At 33.9% G+C, this 18,512-nt stretch overlaps 2 long non-coding RNA genes across 3 annotated transcripts; one reads left to right on the top strand and one right to left on the bottom strand.

Annotated features, from left to right (window-relative positions):
* Positions 1–2,515: 2,515 nt before the first annotated feature.
* LOC140959196 (uncharacterized) lies at positions 2,516–5,562 on the bottom strand. Its single transcript, XR_012171945.1, has 6 exons — positions 5,524–5,562; positions 5,325–5,424; positions 3,944–4,587; positions 3,696–3,866; positions 3,046–3,608; positions 2,516–2,968 (listed from the first exon to the last, which is right to left on the bottom strand). It is a non-coding gene; the product is annotated as an uncharacterized lncRNA (long non-coding RNA).
* Positions 5,563–7,763: 2,201 nt separating this feature from the next.
* On the top strand, positions 7,764–11,536 carry LOC140959199 (uncharacterized). Of its 2 annotated transcripts, none has more exons than XR_012171946.1 (4): positions 7,764–8,036; positions 8,289–9,161; positions 10,878–10,960; positions 11,308–11,536. It is a non-coding gene; the product is annotated as an uncharacterized lncRNA (long non-coding RNA). The 2 variants fall into 2 exon arrangements; XR_012171947.1 differs by having other exon boundaries at positions 8,289–8,446.
* The last annotated feature ends 6,976 nt before the right edge of the window (positions 11,537–18,512 follow it).

The raw sequence follows: 18,512 nt of genomic DNA on the forward strand, positions 1-18,512 counted from the left end.
TTGTACTATTCAATGTATAAAAGGTGATCAAATTAATGTTTTGTGGACTATTTACTATATTATAGTATATTATAATCGTGTGAGTATAAAATATAAAAGTAGCGTAAAATAATTCAAAGAGTGATTGAGTGATATATGATTCTTATAATAGAAAATACGAGCAACTTCACGTTTGGGGTCTATCTACTCTATTTTAGTATAGTATAGTGGAGTGATAGTGTAAAATATAAAAATAATATCATAATACAAAGAGCGACTGAGTAATATATAAGTGATCTAATAGAACCACTTGATGTACTAGAAAATATTGTTTTTAGCTTATTTCAATCTATTTTTCATTTTATAATCTCTTATCCATAAAAATATATCATAATATATTAAGTAGCATATAAAAGATGAACTTGCTCACTATTTTTTACTATATAACTCAGTCGTCATTCTGTCGCCCCCAGTCGCCATTCGGTTGCCCTCAGTGATTTTTGCCTTATTTCACACTATGTTTAATTTCGTAATTTCTTATCCATGAAAACGTACCATAATATAGTAAAAAGGATATAAAACACGAATTTGCTCACTTTGTTTTTACCATATCACTCAATCGTCATTCTGTCGCCCTCAATCGCTTTTTAGCTTATTTCACACTATTTTTCATTTTATAATCTCTTATCCATAAAAATATATCATAATATATTAAGTATCATATAAAACATGAACTTGCTCACTATTTTTTACTATATAACTCAGTCGCCATTCGGTCGCTCCCAGTCGCCATTCGGTCGCCCTCAGTCATTTTTGCCTTATTTCACATTACGTTTAATTTTGTAATTTCTTATCCATGAAAATGTACCATAATATAGTAAATAGGATATAAAACACGAATTTTCTCACTTTATTTTTACCATATCACTCGATCGTCATTCGGTCGCCCTCAATCGCTTTTTAGCTTATTTCACACTATTTTTCATTTTATAATCTCTTATCCATAAAAATATATCATAATATATTAAGTATCATATAAAACATGAACTTGCTCACTATTTTTTACTATATAACTCAGTCGCCATTCGGTCGCTCCCAGTCGCCATTCGGTCGCCCTCAGTCATTTTTGCCTTATTTCACATTACGTTTAATTTTGTAATTTCTTATCCATGAAAATGTACCATAATATAGTAAATAGGATATAAAACACGAATTTTCTCACTTTATTTTTATCATATCACTCGATCGTCATTCGGTCTCCCTCAATCGCTTTTTAGCTTATTTCACACTATTTTTCATTTTATAATCTCTTATCCATAAAAATATATCATAATATATTAAGTAGCATATAAAACATGAACTTGCTCACTATTTTTTACTATATAACTCAGTCGCCATTCGGTCGCTCCCGGTCGCCATTCGGTCGCCCTCAGTCATTTTTGCCTTATTTCACACTATGTTTAATTTCGTACTTTCTTACCCATAAAAACGTACCATAATATAGTAAATAAGATATAAAACACGAGTTTGCTCACTTTGTTTTTGCTATATCACTCAATCATCATTCGGTCGCTTCCAGTCGCCATTTGGTCGTCCTAAATCATCATTGGCTTATTTCGCCCTAAAGACTCACTATAAAAATGTAAAACAAATAACTAAACCATGGAATCCAAAAAAAAAACACACAATTGCATAATATCTAGTAGAAACACTAGAAATCATTAGTTTTTTTTTGCAGTTATACATGATCAAAAAAGCTACAAAACATCCCAACAACCACCATGGTATCGCTACAAAATCCAATCTTTATTCCAAGTACATGCTGTTAAATAGGGTCTACATGAGTCGACTATCTTGTCATTTATTTCATATGGATTGCGCCGCGCTAATTCCACCTCGATGGTCTTGATCACCCATGCACCACAATCACCTCTGCAAAATTAATATTATTAAAATTAATCATGGAATAAATGTAAAATAAAATAAAATTGAATTTGGTAAAACAAACCCAGCAATGTTATGAGGGAATGACGGCGGTCGTGTAATCTTCCATGTATCGGTTGTTAATACGCCCACAATATTCAATAATCGAGGAATTAGAACTTGTAGCGGACGAACATACGACTCCATGTTAATTTCTTTGGTTAAACAGATTCCACAATCATAAATTATGATATATATGGCATTTATATCGATTTTTACAGCAACCCAATGGTTGGGGACATGGTAAGGCACAATAATAAATGATGTTTCTTTCCATGGCAATGATTTCCATTTTCTACTTGATCCTTCAGCTATTCGAATCAAATCCTCCCAATGACAATGAGGCATACCCTTTTCAGCTTTGGAATGGACAACACCCAAAAGTCCACTAAAATAACCACCCATTATAGCAATGTCTTGTGCCACTAAATGATGATACTTTTTTGAAGCAACAAAAACCCATTCGTGCATTCGTTAATGTGCTATAAATAAGAAAAAGATTAATGATTAGCACAAAACACATGAAGAACATATATATTAATTAAATAGATGAAATCATATATAATCACAGAAGATCCAAGCCACGACCTAGGCAAGAGCAAATCATTAAACCATTTCTTATCGTAGGCGGCCATTAGGCATTGACGAGTTCTTTTCATTGTTTTAATTTGCTCCTTCAAAGCTATAGTTAGCTTCGGTGACTCTGCTATTTGAAGTGGTTGAAATGTGCCACTACATGATCCAATTTGATGGCTAACTAATGCAGGGGGCATCTCTGACAATTGCATGAAGGGCTACGATAAGTACGATGACTTCTTGATTTGCCTATTAACCCTGACATAGGTTAATAACATGTTATTGTAAGCTTTCTTATCATCATTATTGTTTGCATCTCCAACTGGCTGGGCATTGGAAGCTCCTTCATCAACTACGAATCGTTGGGGAGTGTGCAAGATATGTTTGCTTTGTTGGATCATGGAGTGTCCATTTTGAGGAGATGTAGAACCTGTATGTAAAAATATATATATATCTTAAAATATTTGATCAGGTGACATGACTTATCCACTAAAGCATGTGACTTACCTTCTGATGGAAAGACTTCTTCATTAACACATTTGATATCAAACATCTTTTATCTCTTTGCTTCTGGAAGTATACTAGTTGGTCGACGTGATGTCTCTGCTGGATTTTTTTCCTGTTTTTTTTACCTGGACAGATACGTCTTCAAGCTTCTCCTCAATCTTAGTAAATCTTTCATCCACGTATGCTTGCAATTTTCTAAACTTCTCATCTATATAATCTCGAAGTTGGACAAAATAATTTGGAACACCGGGAACCTCTCCAACAAAAGCACTCGGATCAATATGTGTGGAGGTGTGTGGTCGATCTTTTTCTTGACGAAGTGAAGGTGATTGTTTGTCATGTGTATCTGCTCTCTGGCTTTGCATATCTTCAAAAGATTTTTGCTCTTCTAAGGGTTGATCAACGTTTTCGGGGCTGATATCTGCATAGCAGTATACATTTTGTCTCTCCGACAACAATGACAGAACATGCTATAAATTAGGATCTGAATCAGAAAATTGACCATTTGCGATGTATGAGGCTTTTAGTTCCAACTCTGTAGGTGTCAACACGCCAATAACCATCTGTATATCTCAAATTATAAAATTCCAACACTCAATTACAATTAAATATCTTTGAAATATTAAATAAATTATTGGTAAAATACTCACTCTATTTAAACACTCATGTGATGCTTGAACAACTTCATTGTACTTTGGAGATGATTTAACATGCCAATCATTTGAAATCCATCCACACATACGCGGAAGTAACATGTTATATCTATCTCTTTGCTTAGCAAACTTCTTTGCAATGCTAGGAATACATTCATATGCAAGAATCTGCATTAAAAAAAATTATAGCCAACTTAATATTAAATAAATTAACTAAATAAACACAAAACAAATAAATATCTTACTTGCAATGGATGAACAAATCCGTTCAAAGTAAACGCTCCATATTCGACAATCTTTTCGTTCTTCTTCTTTTTCTTCAATTTGATTGAAGTTAAATCTCGCTTTATACTTTTAAGAACTTCGTTATAAGCTATCGTACCCTAAGGATATTTGTTAAAAAAATCCAAATCCTCCACTAAACTCAAAAGCATGTTGTCAACTTGAGGAACCGTCTTTTGTTGAACGGGCCAAAGAACAACAGCACCAAAGTACGAACATGCTAATTTCAATTTTTCCAAATTTATAGTGCGTTCAGGTGTTTTTCTCATTTCCATTAGCTTTGTTGCCATCTCCTCAATATATACATTTTCATTTCCACAAAAATGTATATCCCGAAATTGCATCGTCTCTCCAAATTCAGGAAAATATTCTGAACAATCAAGCCCAGTTATAAGTGCATACTTCATTTTCGAAAATCTCAACGGTCGTTGATTCACAACCATCCACAACTTATCACTAGTAATCTTACATGACTGTCTAGCCATCAAGAACCATATAATCTGACTGGATAAATTGTAATATCTTACATACTTAATTAAATTACCAAATTGAGTTCCATCAATCATATTTTGCATCTCTGCATCATTGAGGCATTCCTTGATAGTCTCTGATACACTTTTGAAATGTGAGTTAAACTTTACTTGCATTCAAAGTGATTCTTTCTCAATAACTGAGATTTCAATTTTACCTACACTCAAAAAAACATTAATGATATAAAAAATATAAATATTTTTCAAACATAAACAACAAATACAATGTTGAACACAATTTTTCAACAAAAACACAAATAGTTTATTCATTTATCAGTTACAGATATGTGAGAAAGTTTAGGCAAAAACTCAATTCCACAAATCTAACTAAAAGTAAAAAATCTATAAAAATCATATAAAACGATAAACTTACCCAAACTTCTTCTTCTGTCATTTTAATTATAAATGTTAAATGTATGGTTGTTTAAATGGTCCTTGATTAGTGAATTAGACCATTGATTGATGGAAAATTTCAATGGAGCAAAGAGAAAAACGGTCGGTCACCTAAGAAGAAGAAGGAATAATATTGTTAGTTTAACGTCACTCATAAAATATTTATATCAAAGAGAATATTCAAAACTAAGAATTGAACTCATGCAAAAACAAATTTATAAATGATTTACTAAAAAGAAATAAATTAACCTCAAACACAAATAATTTATTAATAATAAATCATTTAATTGAAAATAATTTTTTACTAAATTATGGATCTTTGACGACAATGAGAGCAGCTGAATGAAGGGTACATATACTTAAACAGAAAAGAAAAATAAATTGTATGAAATGGATTCAAAGATTTTATTTATTATTTTACATGAAAAAATTCATTTACTCCACCAAACTTAACCCACTATTTGCAATTTGTAAAGGATTTTACAGAGAGCGGAGAATAAAGATAGCTATTTCGATCGATTCTGCTTAAACATGTGAAATGAAAGAAAATGTGGATGTTTTCTGATGAAAAAGACTAAAAATCATAATATATTTTAATAGCTATTTCGATCAATGCTCACATTATTATTCACATTATCTCAAGCTCCAAAATACTTAGTAAAATAAGATAGAATGGATATTTCAAAATAAACGTTAGTTTTTTTAAATATGACGTTTTTTTGACTAAATTTTCACACTTCCAAAAACTTCAGTTAACTCTTTCATGGAGTTGCAGCAACAATCTTCGCCATCATCTCTGCCTCGAGGCAACGCTCAGCGAATCCTCTCAGCCGCCATTGTCGTGCGGAAGCTAAAATCCACAAAGAGAGTCGTTGCCAGACGACACTCCCCATCTATCAAAGAGTTTGGGACCTGGTGTCGCGGCTGACTCTGGACGAGAAGATTGCCCAGCTGGTTAACTCTGCTCCCGCCATTCTCAGGCTCGGAATTCCGGCTAACGGGTTGTGGTCGGAGGCGTTTCCGGCTACGGGTATGGTATAATGTTCAATGGCAGAATCAGCCCCGCCACCAGCTACCCGCAGGTCACATCCTCTCCGCCGCCACGTTTGATTCTCGTTTTTTGTACCGCATTGGTCACGTGGTGGGAAAAGAGGCTCGAACGATTTACAACGAAGGGCAGGCGAAAGGGATGACATTTTGGGCGCCAAACATGAACATATTCAGGGATCCGAGGTGGGGGAGAGGGCAGGAGACGCCTGGGGAAGACCCATAGGTGGCGGCGCAGTACGCAGTTTCCTACGATCTCGATAACTAGAAGGGGATTAGACGCTTCGGCTTCAATACGATTGTAACTAACATTTTTTATTTTGTTTTTTTATGGTCGATAATTATTATTAGTAAAAAAAAAAAGTAAATTACTTTGGTATTTTTTTAATTGAAAAAGATATATAATTTTTTCTCATTCTTTTTTTCTTTAAAAAAATTTGAAATACCAGATTTTAAATGTCACATGTGTGAGTTGGAAACGAGCCAAGAAAATTCAATGCTTTTATGAATGAGTGCCCACAGATTAATTAATCCAGTTCTTAAATGATCAAGATTTTCATCCGGCGCCAACGCCTTTTCGGTCGTACGGTCGGCCTTCAAGCTCCTTTATAGAGCGATCGACCGGCACCTAACACTTAAACAGTTGTCTAAGACGGTATTTAGAACCCTGATATTTTCCAAATGCTCACAATATTATAAGTTTTTGTTGGTTATCTTTGGTCTTTTGGTTAGGGCTGGAAAAAACCAGAAAATTCCCGACCCTTCCCGACTTCCGACCCGGGCCCGACCCGAAATTTTCCCGACCCGAGTGGTGGATTTTTCTCGACCCGCTCAGAGTCGAGAAAGGGATCGGGAATATAAGATATACCCGACGGGATTCCCGACCCGACCCGAATATATTAATAATATTTTTATTAGATTTTTAAAAAAATAGGAAATCCCCGCTTTCTGTACAAGCAAGGGCGAAGGGAGTGTTTGTAGACCGGGTGGCCCAAAAAAATCAAATTATTTTAATATATGAAATTTGGTCCAAATGCAATTTAGCCCAGTAGCCCAATTAACAAAAATAATAAACATATTCTCACCCTAATTAAGAAAATGGGCTTAAAATTTTTTGAAGAGCTTAGGTCTTGCGGCTTTTTTACTCTGCCACTGAAGAGAACGGATTCAATTGTTGAGTGTGGTTGTTTATTTTCAGGTTGCGGTGCCGTTGACGAAGTAAGAGGTAATGTTAATAATAGGAAATCCCCACTTTCTGTACAAGCTTCTTCTTTTTTCACGTATTGTTTAAGAACTTCATGGGTTCCTAAAGCTGCTCAAATTCAAGTTGAATTTGTCATTCTACTGGTGAATGTATATTATGTATTGATTGTGCATTTGTGCTCTCCCTTTTGTGTATTGATTGCATTTTGAAGAAGCCTGGGAATAAAATACGTCCAAATCTAAAATGAAGGTGGTGTTTGCTACTATTTACAACTTGAAAGATTTGAAAGTGGCTTCTGAAATATGTTTGATTATGTTTTACAGATGTGAGCAGGAAATTTAAACCTTGATAGTGTGTATGTGAGTATGTTTATTGGAACTGTGTAAATGAGAGAACTATTTTTACAAATATAAGAAGCACACGAAAACACACTAAGAAGAAACACACACTCAAAACCACAAAACACACACAAAATGATATCCCATTATCCAAAATAATGATAATGAATTTATTTGGAACTCAATCATAGTTGTTTAAAAAGTATAGTACGCTTATTTCGATACATTTTATTATAACAAAAGGTAAACATTATAGCAGAAAGACTTGCCTTAAGTTATTGACTTGCCTCTCTGTTGTGATATTGTTTTTGACTCGTGTGGGCACCAATTTCTTTTTGCATGCTGCTTTAAATTATTATTGTCACTCCCCTAATTACGTAAATTCCTAAGCACCTTTTGACTGTATTTTTTTACTCTACTTGAATAGTCTTTGATAGGATGTCTTTTGGTTGTGATGGATTTTCTCTCAGGTGAAGATTAATTCTTAAGAGCTTGGGAAATTATAAGGCTTCTGATTTGGTTTTCTCCTCTTTTAACATTCAGGGTGAGTTGGTTTCAGAGCCTATTTTGTGTTTTATATAGATGTGTATTTAGAATTATGATATTAATTGAAATTTTGTTAAGTTAGAGATTAGTAGAAATCGGGGAAGCTTGTGAATGATTTATTTCTAATTTTGCATTAGAATTATTTGAATTGTTTGTTTGGTTTACTTTGTTCAAATATTTGTTTTTTAATACACTAGAACTTCTGAATACATTTATAGACAACTCATCTTTTTCTTCTATTATTGATTAGGTGAACATGGATGCATCTAGTGGAAGTAGTAGCCTTCCTTCTACCAATAAACCTGAAACATTATCTCCATCCAAAACACCTGTCATCTAAGAAGAGGTAGTGGATGTTGGTGCTAAAAGAAAAAAGTAGCAAATGTGTGGTCACATGCCAAGAAAATTGTGAGAAAAAATGACAAAAATGAGGTCATTGCTATTGTTGTTGTCTGCAATTATTGCAAAACTGAAGTTCCTGCCCATAGCAAAACACATGGGAATAATGGCATTGATGGGCATGTGAAGAAATGCAAAAAAAATCCTCATAATGTAGTGAATTCGACTTCTTCTCAACCTATCTTAACACAATCGTCCATGAATAATGCTTTGACCACCCCACATCTTTAGCCAAAAAAAGCTTGATGATAAGGTTGTTGCATTTGTTGTTAAAGATGAGATGTCGTTTAGGGTAGTGGAAGGGGCAGGGTTTATAGAGATGATGAAGGAGGCTCAACCCCGATTCAAGATACCTAACCGAAAGAAAATTGCATCTCTTGTGTGGGATTTATATGCTATGGAAGTGGCTAAGATAAAGAGTGTCATCCGTGATCAAAGGGTAAGTATCACGATTGATACTTGGACCTTGATTCAAAATATCAACTATATGGTAATCACTGCTCATTTCTTGGATGATGATCGGAAATTGCATAAGAGAATAATAAATTTCACCAAGATCACCTCTCACAGAGGATATGACATCGGCAAAGTTTTAGAGACATGTTTGAGTGATTGGGGATAGACAAAGTTTTTACTATAACGGTTGATAATGCTAGCACGAATGATAAAGCAGTGGAGTACATGGGAAAAAGACTAAAGGAAATGAGCACTCTGTTATTTGATGGTAAGTACTTGCATTTGAGATGTTGTTGTCATATTATAAATTTAATTGTCAAGAGTGGGTTGAAGTTTCTTAATGAGTCAGTTGAGTCTATTAGAAACTGTGTGAAATATATTCGCTCTTCTGGGGCCAGGTTGGACTAATTTAGTGAGTGTGCTATCCTATTGAAGATGGATAAAATGGCAACCGTTCCAATGGATGTGCCTACAAGGTGGAATTCCACCTATAAAATGCTTTTTGTTGCATACAAGTTTAAGAAAGTGTTTGGAAGGATGACAGAGAATGCACAATTTGTTGAATATTTTGAGTAGATTGATGGCTCGGAGAATAAAAAGAGAGTGGGGCCTCCCAACGAAAAGGATTGGGAAAAATCACAAGTCTGTGTCAATTTTCTCAAGAGGTTTTATGATACTACGTTGCAACTTAGTGCTAGCAAGACAACTACATCAACTTTTATTTGGGAGGAAATAGTTTTAATGGGGACCGTCATTAACGAGACAATGCTTGACATCATAGATCCTTCATTGCAAGAAATAGCTATGAGAATGGAAAGTAAGTTCAAGAAGTACTGGGATGATCTTGAGAAGGTGAACAAGCTTATTTTCCTAGGTCATATTCTAGATCCTCGTTATAAACTTCAAATGATTGCAATACATTTGGGGGATATGAAATTGGATGCTACTAAAATACAATCATTTGTTGATGGTTTAAAGAATTGTCTAATGGATTTGTATCATGCATATAAAGGCATTTCACCTTTTGATACTTTTAAGAGATTGATGATGGTGACGTCGACAAAGAGTTGATGGAAATTTATGAGAATGATCCCGTTAAATTGAACTATCATCTGAAAATGTCACAAGTAAGAAAATCTCAAAATCAAGAAGAGATAACTAATGAAGTGGACAAGTACTTGTCGCACCCTTTTGTGAAATGGAGCTCAAGTTTTGATGTTTTGGAGTGGTGGAAAGAGAATACAACAAGATTTCCAGTATTTTCAAAAATTGCCAAGGATATTTTTGCAATCCCTTCATCTACTGTTGCTAGTGAGAACGCTTTTAGCCTTGGGAGGAGGGTCGTGAATCCATTTAGGGCATCATTGCATCCCAAAATGGTGGAAGCACTTGTGTGCACTAGTGATTGGCTTAGAGGTGAAGAAATTAACTTATACAAAGAACCGACAGAAGAAGAATTAAATTTTTATAAAGATTGTGAATAAGTGGTCACAAGTAAGTAAATATTTAATTTTTTAGTACTTTTTATGAATACTTAAACTCATTTCCTATCATTCTTTTATTATTATTATTATTATTATTATTTCTTCATAACCTAAGATCAAATAAAATGATAGATTTTTATCTACTTAAATTTATTTATAATAACTCGTAATAAACAGCACGTCATTGGTTTTAAAGTCTTTGTCATTGAAGTGACAACTATTGGATGAATGTTTATGTTCAATTATCGATCACCTATTTGTAATTGTGAAAATGCTCACATGATTTTATTATCTATTTTATTTAGTCATTGACGTTCATGGATAAGAATGTGACTCAGTAAGTTGGAGCGAAGTAAGTTCATGCTTGGTATATATTTATAGTTTTGTGTAATGGTAAGTAGGTGCTTGGTATATTTCTTTTTTAAAAAAAGGTTGGTGCTTGATATATATTTATATTTTATATTTTTAGATTATGTTTATATAATATATGTTGTTTGTAGATACTCTCATGCACACAACAAAGTAATGCATCCCTCAAGTGTAAGCTCCAAAAGTCTCGTGGTGGAAGAATAATGGATAAATGGTAAGAATCTAATTTTTTTTTGCTTGGATATATTTTTATATTTAGATTGGCATGATATGTTATGAAGTCATCTTGACTTTAAAAACCTTATGCTAAAGACTCAAAGTGTGTATGTTGTTTGCTCATATGTTATTTAATTGAATTATGATTTTGTCATTTTCTTTCATCAACTTTTAGGTGCATGTGATTTCATTAGTTTATATCCTAAGTTAATCATATGAGACGTTTCATTGTGATTTCCCCTTTCTCAAAGCAAACTTACTGGATGTGTATATTCATGGATGTGTTTTTGTTAAATGATCTTGTAGACATAGTGATAATTACTTTGATGTTGTATTTGCTTGCAGATGCCAGCGAGGAAGGCAATTAGGGAACTATATCTAGTGGTGTGATCGAAATGTATGTTGTGAGCTCATTCTCGCCAACAGATGTACACCAGGGCCACTAACACCTCGTTGTCATAATTGGAGAAAGTTTTAATTAGTTCCTCGATTCAGATTTATGTTTCTTCTAGCTTAGATTTTATTTTTCGAGAACGCTGTGTTGTATTTTACTGCAACGTTGTTTCTGTGTAAGCTTCTGAAATTGTCATAATGTTCAATGAATTTTTTAATTAATATTTATCGGGATTTTGTCTCCCTTCCCGATGTTCGGGATCCCAAATTCTTATCGGGACGAGAATCGGGTTAGGAGGTTACGGGACGGGTCCCTACCCGATTCCAGACCTACTTTTTGTTACAGTGGTAAGTGCAAAAGAAAATTTCTCAAAGCTAAAGTTCAAAATTTTTCTTCCCATTCAATCATGTTACAAGAAAATATTGAATGAATTGATTATGCTGTCAATTGAAAAAGAAATTACTGAATAATTTGATTATTATTTTTAGTTTTAAAACTCTAGGACATAGTGTTTTTAATAACTGCTTTATATATGGTTGATCTTATTATTCTATTATAATATATATTGACTATTATTATGCATTGTTTAGTCTGTATATTATCTCTATAATAATGATTTAATTCAATAATATTGTTATGAGTCTAAAAAAAATATGAATTCAAATTATGATTTAAGAAAATCTTTTTAAAAACATACTTTGGACTTAAAAGTTAGTAGGTTATGATCCAGATGTCACTATACCACTAATGGGTGGATTGTCAACTCAATCTGAGCACGTGAGCCAGTTAGAACTTGTGTGCTTCGATATTTTCACCTTAATGAGCTCACTTTTTAATGATCAAAATTTTTTATCGATTCAGAAATACGAAAATTAATGTATTTTATCTTGGAATTTTATGATTCTGTATATTTAAATTTATTTATTTGAGTAAGAAATCCCCATATCCCTCAAGTCCATATCAGATAGTCCTATGTTCTTGTAGCATTTATTCAAATTGTTGTTGAGATGCATACGTTAATTGAACCCACTGAAATAATACAATTAGTATATGAAATCATAAACTTTAAATTATGAGGCCCAATCTTTCAATTAACAACATTTCTGTGCTTGATACTGGATTATGCTTTATATATGATTTTTTTTTAAAAAAAAAAAAATAAGGTCAAATCCCTTACCCATTTGTGTGCAATTTGTGAAAATCCCTTCATGTGGATAAGGAGGATAACTTGCTTTATCATTATCTTTATACTTATACTTCAGGTACCGTTTGGTATTAATCATGATACATTAGTTTATCTGACATTTGATTCAAATATTGTTAGCCACTTGAAAGAGCTTCCTTGGCTCCGGAAATAGGAGCAGCTCGAATCCCTTACCCTCTCTATAAAAAAAAAATCTTAATTTCAGTAAAGCTTCAACCTTATGGAGTAAGTCTTTTCCAAACAAGTATTTTTATTGATGTCCGAATATTGAATGAAACAAGACATTGCCGGCTGGAAGTTTTTGAAAGGAGGAGACTCTAATAGGCTGGATCTCGGTGAAACACACGTGCGCGCATGGCTAGTCTGGTCGGCTCGGCTCGATGTGGTGTGGTGAGATGAAGTGAAGCCTCTTGACACAATTAATCTTTTTCGACAAAATTTATTTGGAAAATAATTTTTTATTTTGGAAATATTATATAAAATATTGCACACATTCAGGACACTTTGTGCCTATTGACCTATCACAGAAGGTTGGTTGTTTTCGGACCAAACACTGCGTCCTTTGAATTATCACAGAAGGTTGGCTGCTTTTGAACCAAACATTGTTTCCCTTGGCTTATCACAGAAGGTTGTGTTCCTTCTTCGCAACTGGTGAATAGGCTACAAATAATCTCTCCATCAGCATTGATAATAACTTTGACATCTTTTTTGCATTTCCTTTTCATTCATTTCTTGCTTGAAAGTTTTTGCATATTTTCGTTTGCTGTTATAAAGAGTTTGTAGTGATGCATTCTCTCGATTCGAAGTCTTTGTATCTTAGAGTCGATTGTCATCAACGTAAAGCATTGTTATACAGGCAATTTCTTCTTGCGGATAAAAGATTCATCCTTGTGTTGATTTTATATTTTGTGTTGCTGCATATTTTCTCGGTGAAAGAGATCCAGCTTAATAACAACCGAAAGACGAAATTTTTTTTATTTCTTTCTGGATATGTCGACTTTGTCATTTACATATTTGGTTACTGCTCCTGCTCACGACGAAAAGTAGTCCAAATTCTTTGGTGCTGACTTCAAACGTTGGCAGTAGAAAATGCTTTTCTATCTCACCACACTTAGCATGTTTCGATTTCTGAAGAAGGATCCCCCTGTTGTCTCAAAAGGCAATACTAGTACCCAAAAAAGAATTGTTGTTGATGCTTGGAACCACAGTGATTTACTCTGTAGAAACTACATATTGAATGCACTCGATGACATATTATATAGTGTCTACTGTTCTGTGAAGACTGCAAAGGAACTGTGGACTCCTTGGAAAAGAAATACAAGATTGAGGATGCACGCATCAAGAAGTTCGTTTTTGGAAAGTTTATGAAATTCAAGATGGTGGACACAATAATAATAATAAGCCAAGTGCAAGAAATTCAAACATTCTTCGTGACTTACTGGCTGAAGGAATGGAAGTGAATGAATCTTTCCAAGCAACAGCAATCATTGAAAATTTTCACCTCTGTGGAAAGATTTCAAGAAATATCTGTAACACAAACGTAAGGAATTAAAACTCGAGGATCTGATCGTGAGACTTCAAATCGAGGAAGACAACCGAAACACTGAAGCCAAGACATACAAAAGGAAAACGGAGGCCGAATCCAAAGCCAATCTAGTAGAATCAAGTACTAGTCAATAGAGAAAGCGCCCCTACAATGATAAGAAACAAGGAAAAGCCAAGAAATACAGAAGAAATTGCTACAATTGTGGCAAACCAAACCACATGGCCAAGGACTGTCATCTTCCAAAGAGAGCCAATAAAAACATAATCAAAAGCAAGCCAACGTTGTCGAACAAAAATTTGTACCAATAGAAATTTTGGAACTTGATCTATCCGTTGTTGTGTCTGAAACCAACTTGGTAGATAATCAAAGAGAATGGTCAATAGATACAGGCTCGACTAGCCACATTTGTGCTGAGAAGGAAATGTTTTCATCCTGTACTCCTCAGTGAAAGGAAACTCTTTATGGGAAACTCCACTACTTCTTAAGTCGTATGACTCGGAAAAGTGGTACTAAAGATGAATTATGGCAAAAAAGTAACGCTCAAGAATATATTGCACGTGCCAGACATTCGTAAGAATTTAGTTTCTAGATCCCTATTGAGTAAGGCCAGTTTTAGGCTTGTGTTTGAATCAGACAAGTTTGTCTTAACCAAAAATGGCGTATTTATAGGTTAAGGGTACCAAGACAATGATATCTTTAAAATGAATGTAATTAATCTTATCCGTCAAGAGGCAAAGAATAAAATGATTAATTATGTTTACTTGATTGAAATTTATAATTTATAACATGAAATATTATGACATGTTAACTTCAATACCTTGCAAAGACTTGCAATATAATACCTACATTTAAAATAAATCCACAAGATAAGTGTGAGATTTGTGTTTAAGCAAAAATGACAAAATCTCCATTCCATTCTGTAACAAGAAGTATTGCGCCACTTGAATTAATCCAAACTTATGTATGTGACTTTAAACTTGCGCAAACTCGAGGTGGGAAAAAATATTTCATAACATTTATTGAAGACTGCACTTGGTTCTGTTGTGTTTATTTATTGAAAAGCAAAGACGAAGCCTTAGAAGCTCTCAAAAAGTGTAAGAATGAGGTCAAGAATCAGCTCAGTTCAAAGGTCAAAATGGTTCAAAGTGATCGAGGTGGAGAATATGTCGTTCCATTTGAAGAATTCTGCTCAAATTCTTGCATAATTCATCAAACTATAACCACATACTCACCTCAATCCAATTGAGTTGCAGAAAGCAAAAATCATACTCTTAAGGAAATGATGAACTTGTTGTTAATAAATTCTTGTTTACCTCAAAACTTGAGGGGGGGGAGCTATTTTATCTACAAATCACATTCTTAATAAAATACCAGACAAAGGGAAAGATGAAACTCCATATGAACTATGGAAATGTTGTAAACCATCTTATAAATATCTCAAAGTGTGCGGGTGTTTGGCTAAAGTAGAAGTACCTAAGCCAAAACAATTTAAAATTGGACCTTAAACATTTTACTACATTTTTATTAGATATGCATCTAATAGTAGTGCATATCGGTATTTGGTGCACAAGTCAACAATTCTTGATATAAATGAAGGCACAATATATCATTGAATCGATAAATGATTTAATCTTTGAAAATAATTTTCCTTGTAAAGAAAGGAAGGAAACAAATTTAAACAAAAGACCTCATGAGACTACAATTGATTTCACTCAAAGTAAAGAGGAAATAAGGTGTAGTAAAAGCGCAAGAATTGATAAGTCATTTGGTCTTGATTTTCTAACGTATATGTTAGATAATGAAGCAAGAATTATTCAAGAAACTCTATCCAATCTAGAAGCCCTTTTTTGGAAAGAAGCAATAAAAAAGAAATATATTTCATCATGCATAATACTTGGGAGTTGACTTGTAATGAATCGTGTCTTAAAATACTACTACTTTAATATGTGCGGAAAAATTTGATATTTTCTTATTAAATAATTTGTTATTAATATAAATCGTAAAATAAACCACAGTCACCACTCGTTCTAAAATAAAGTTAATCTTAAACCTCCATCATCTAAAACCACAACAAAAAATACAAGTTAAAAACATTCACCATACTTTGAGAAATCCAACATAATATAAAAATTTAGCATACTAGTCACCAAAAATCAGTGCAATAAAATCAGAGTAAAGAGTTTTAAAATGTGCTTAATAACATCCCGTAAACTACAAGGTCCTCGGGTTTGAAATGCCACCGCCTCCCGTCTCCTCGACTACATCATCTACATCGATCAAGTCTAGTGAGCCTAATTACTCAGTATGCATAAACTGTAAATAACAAGTAATACATAATAAAAATTCATGCAATTTAAACATAACTCGTACATAGCATAATATAAACATAAATATGTATAACGCGACTTTCCTGCATAAATTTTTTTTATAAAATCCTATTTTTGTGCTCATCATCATAATCGTAAATCATTTTGCGTGTAGAATTATGTTCAATGTAAGTAGAACATAACATAAATCGTTTGATCAAACTAAACCACAGTACTGGGCCAGTAGAGATCACCACAGTCCTGGACTGGATGCCCGCTCTCTCACATAACATAATTCCTCCGAAGAGGTTGGAGAGGTCCCCGGACACGTTTTACGGCTTCCAAACCCGTAACATAATTTGGCCACAAGACAAATCGCATACCTCAAAAATAATTATTTTGCACGTCATACATACTTACGAACATCGTGAACCTTGTTAGATCGTCCTTGGACTCGCTACCCTAACATACTAAAATTTATACCCAAAATATCCCTTAAGGTGCATTTTGCACATACGACTCCCGGTTTAAATAGAACCACTTATGATGTATCAATCGACTGGGGACTCGACCCATACATAAAACACATCCTAAACTACTGCCCAAGGCCCTAGAATAGCCCCAAACCAAGCTCGAACTCCGTACCATGCACAACGAACAATCTAAACACAAGCTATCCAAAGAGTAACGCTATGGCACTTACGCGTTCCGTACGACTTCTTATCGATTCTAACTCGAACCAAAATCCAAACCAAGCCCTATACTCCACCCTTAGACACCACATAAGGCTCTGGTCCTGCATGTTCCAGCCCAAACACACGCACCAACCCTTAAACAACACAAAACAATAGCCCTAAGTCGCGAACAACACCTCATACGTGCAAGCTTGTAACTTACGGCTCCAATAGCTATTTCCAACCAAACCCTAAACAACCACTACCAAACCTACCTTGAGACCTTAAGACCCCGCCTAGACCCTGGCTAGGCACCTTGGTCTAGCCAACAACCAACCCAACACCACACAAGGTCGCGACCACCCTTATGCGCTGTCGTGCGCTGTTTCGTCCCATGCTGCACCAACATCTTCTCCACTTCCTATCGGGCCACTTAACGACATCTAAAAACCTCCTAAAACATAACCATATGTAGCATCAAGCCATAGCATCGGTCCAGCGAAGACGGCGATTAAAAACTCGATAAAACGATAAACCAATGAGTTTTCATGCATATTTTATATCAAAATACAATATATAACATGATCGATGCATAAAGTAAAGGTTCAGACATGCCTTTGCGTTGAAACGCGTGAAATATCCACAAACGAATGCGTGGAAAAACAGAGGCCGAAGGGAGACGGATTGCTGCGTTTAATGGTTTGAAAAGTGACTAAATCTATCAAATAATTTTGTTTGATGGTTGGCTAAGCTTGCTGATAGAAGGGGAAAAAAAATCTCCAAGCTTTTCCCTTGCAAAATATGGCCGAGAGTTGGTGTGATGCTAGTGTGTGTGTTTTTGGTGCTTGTGTGTGTTTGTCGTTTGATGACTATAAGGTAGGGTAGGATTCTTTTATATATATTGCTTAGGATGTTTATTAGGTGTTTTAATTTAATTAAAACTTTATTTAAATTTACTAATTAAGCCCACACAATTTTAAATTAGGGGTCCTACAAATGTTAAATTCTACCCATAATTAAATTCCACCTATTTTAATTAATTAAGTCATAAAAATAATTATTAAAACATTTTTATTTCAAGTGGACGTATTTAAATCCATTATTTCTGAATTTTGTTAATTAAAAATGCTTAGCATTTTATTTCACTTGATAAATTAAATTTAGTCCTAAAAATGAAAAAAATTTATAAATCTTTTAAAATACTATTTTATTGACTTAAAATAAAAATATAACTTAAATTTTTAACATCTTAATCGCTTCCGATCTCTTTTCCCGGTTCGGTATCGAATATTCGTCTGAAAAACTAAAACTCGAGAAATGTTAAATTGCATAATAAAATAAATATATATGTGTTTAAACAATTTAATACATAACATGCATTACTTAGATTATTAAATAAATTAATTAATTCAATCATGCATGAGGT

This window comes from Primulina huaijiensis, chromosome 2, assembly GCF_012295235.1.
Source record: "Primulina huaijiensis isolate GDHJ02 chromosome 2, ASM1229523v2, whole genome shotgun sequence".
In the NCBI taxonomy this organism is placed as follows: Eukaryota; Viridiplantae; Streptophyta; class Magnoliopsida; order Lamiales; family Gesneriaceae; genus Primulina; species Primulina huaijiensis.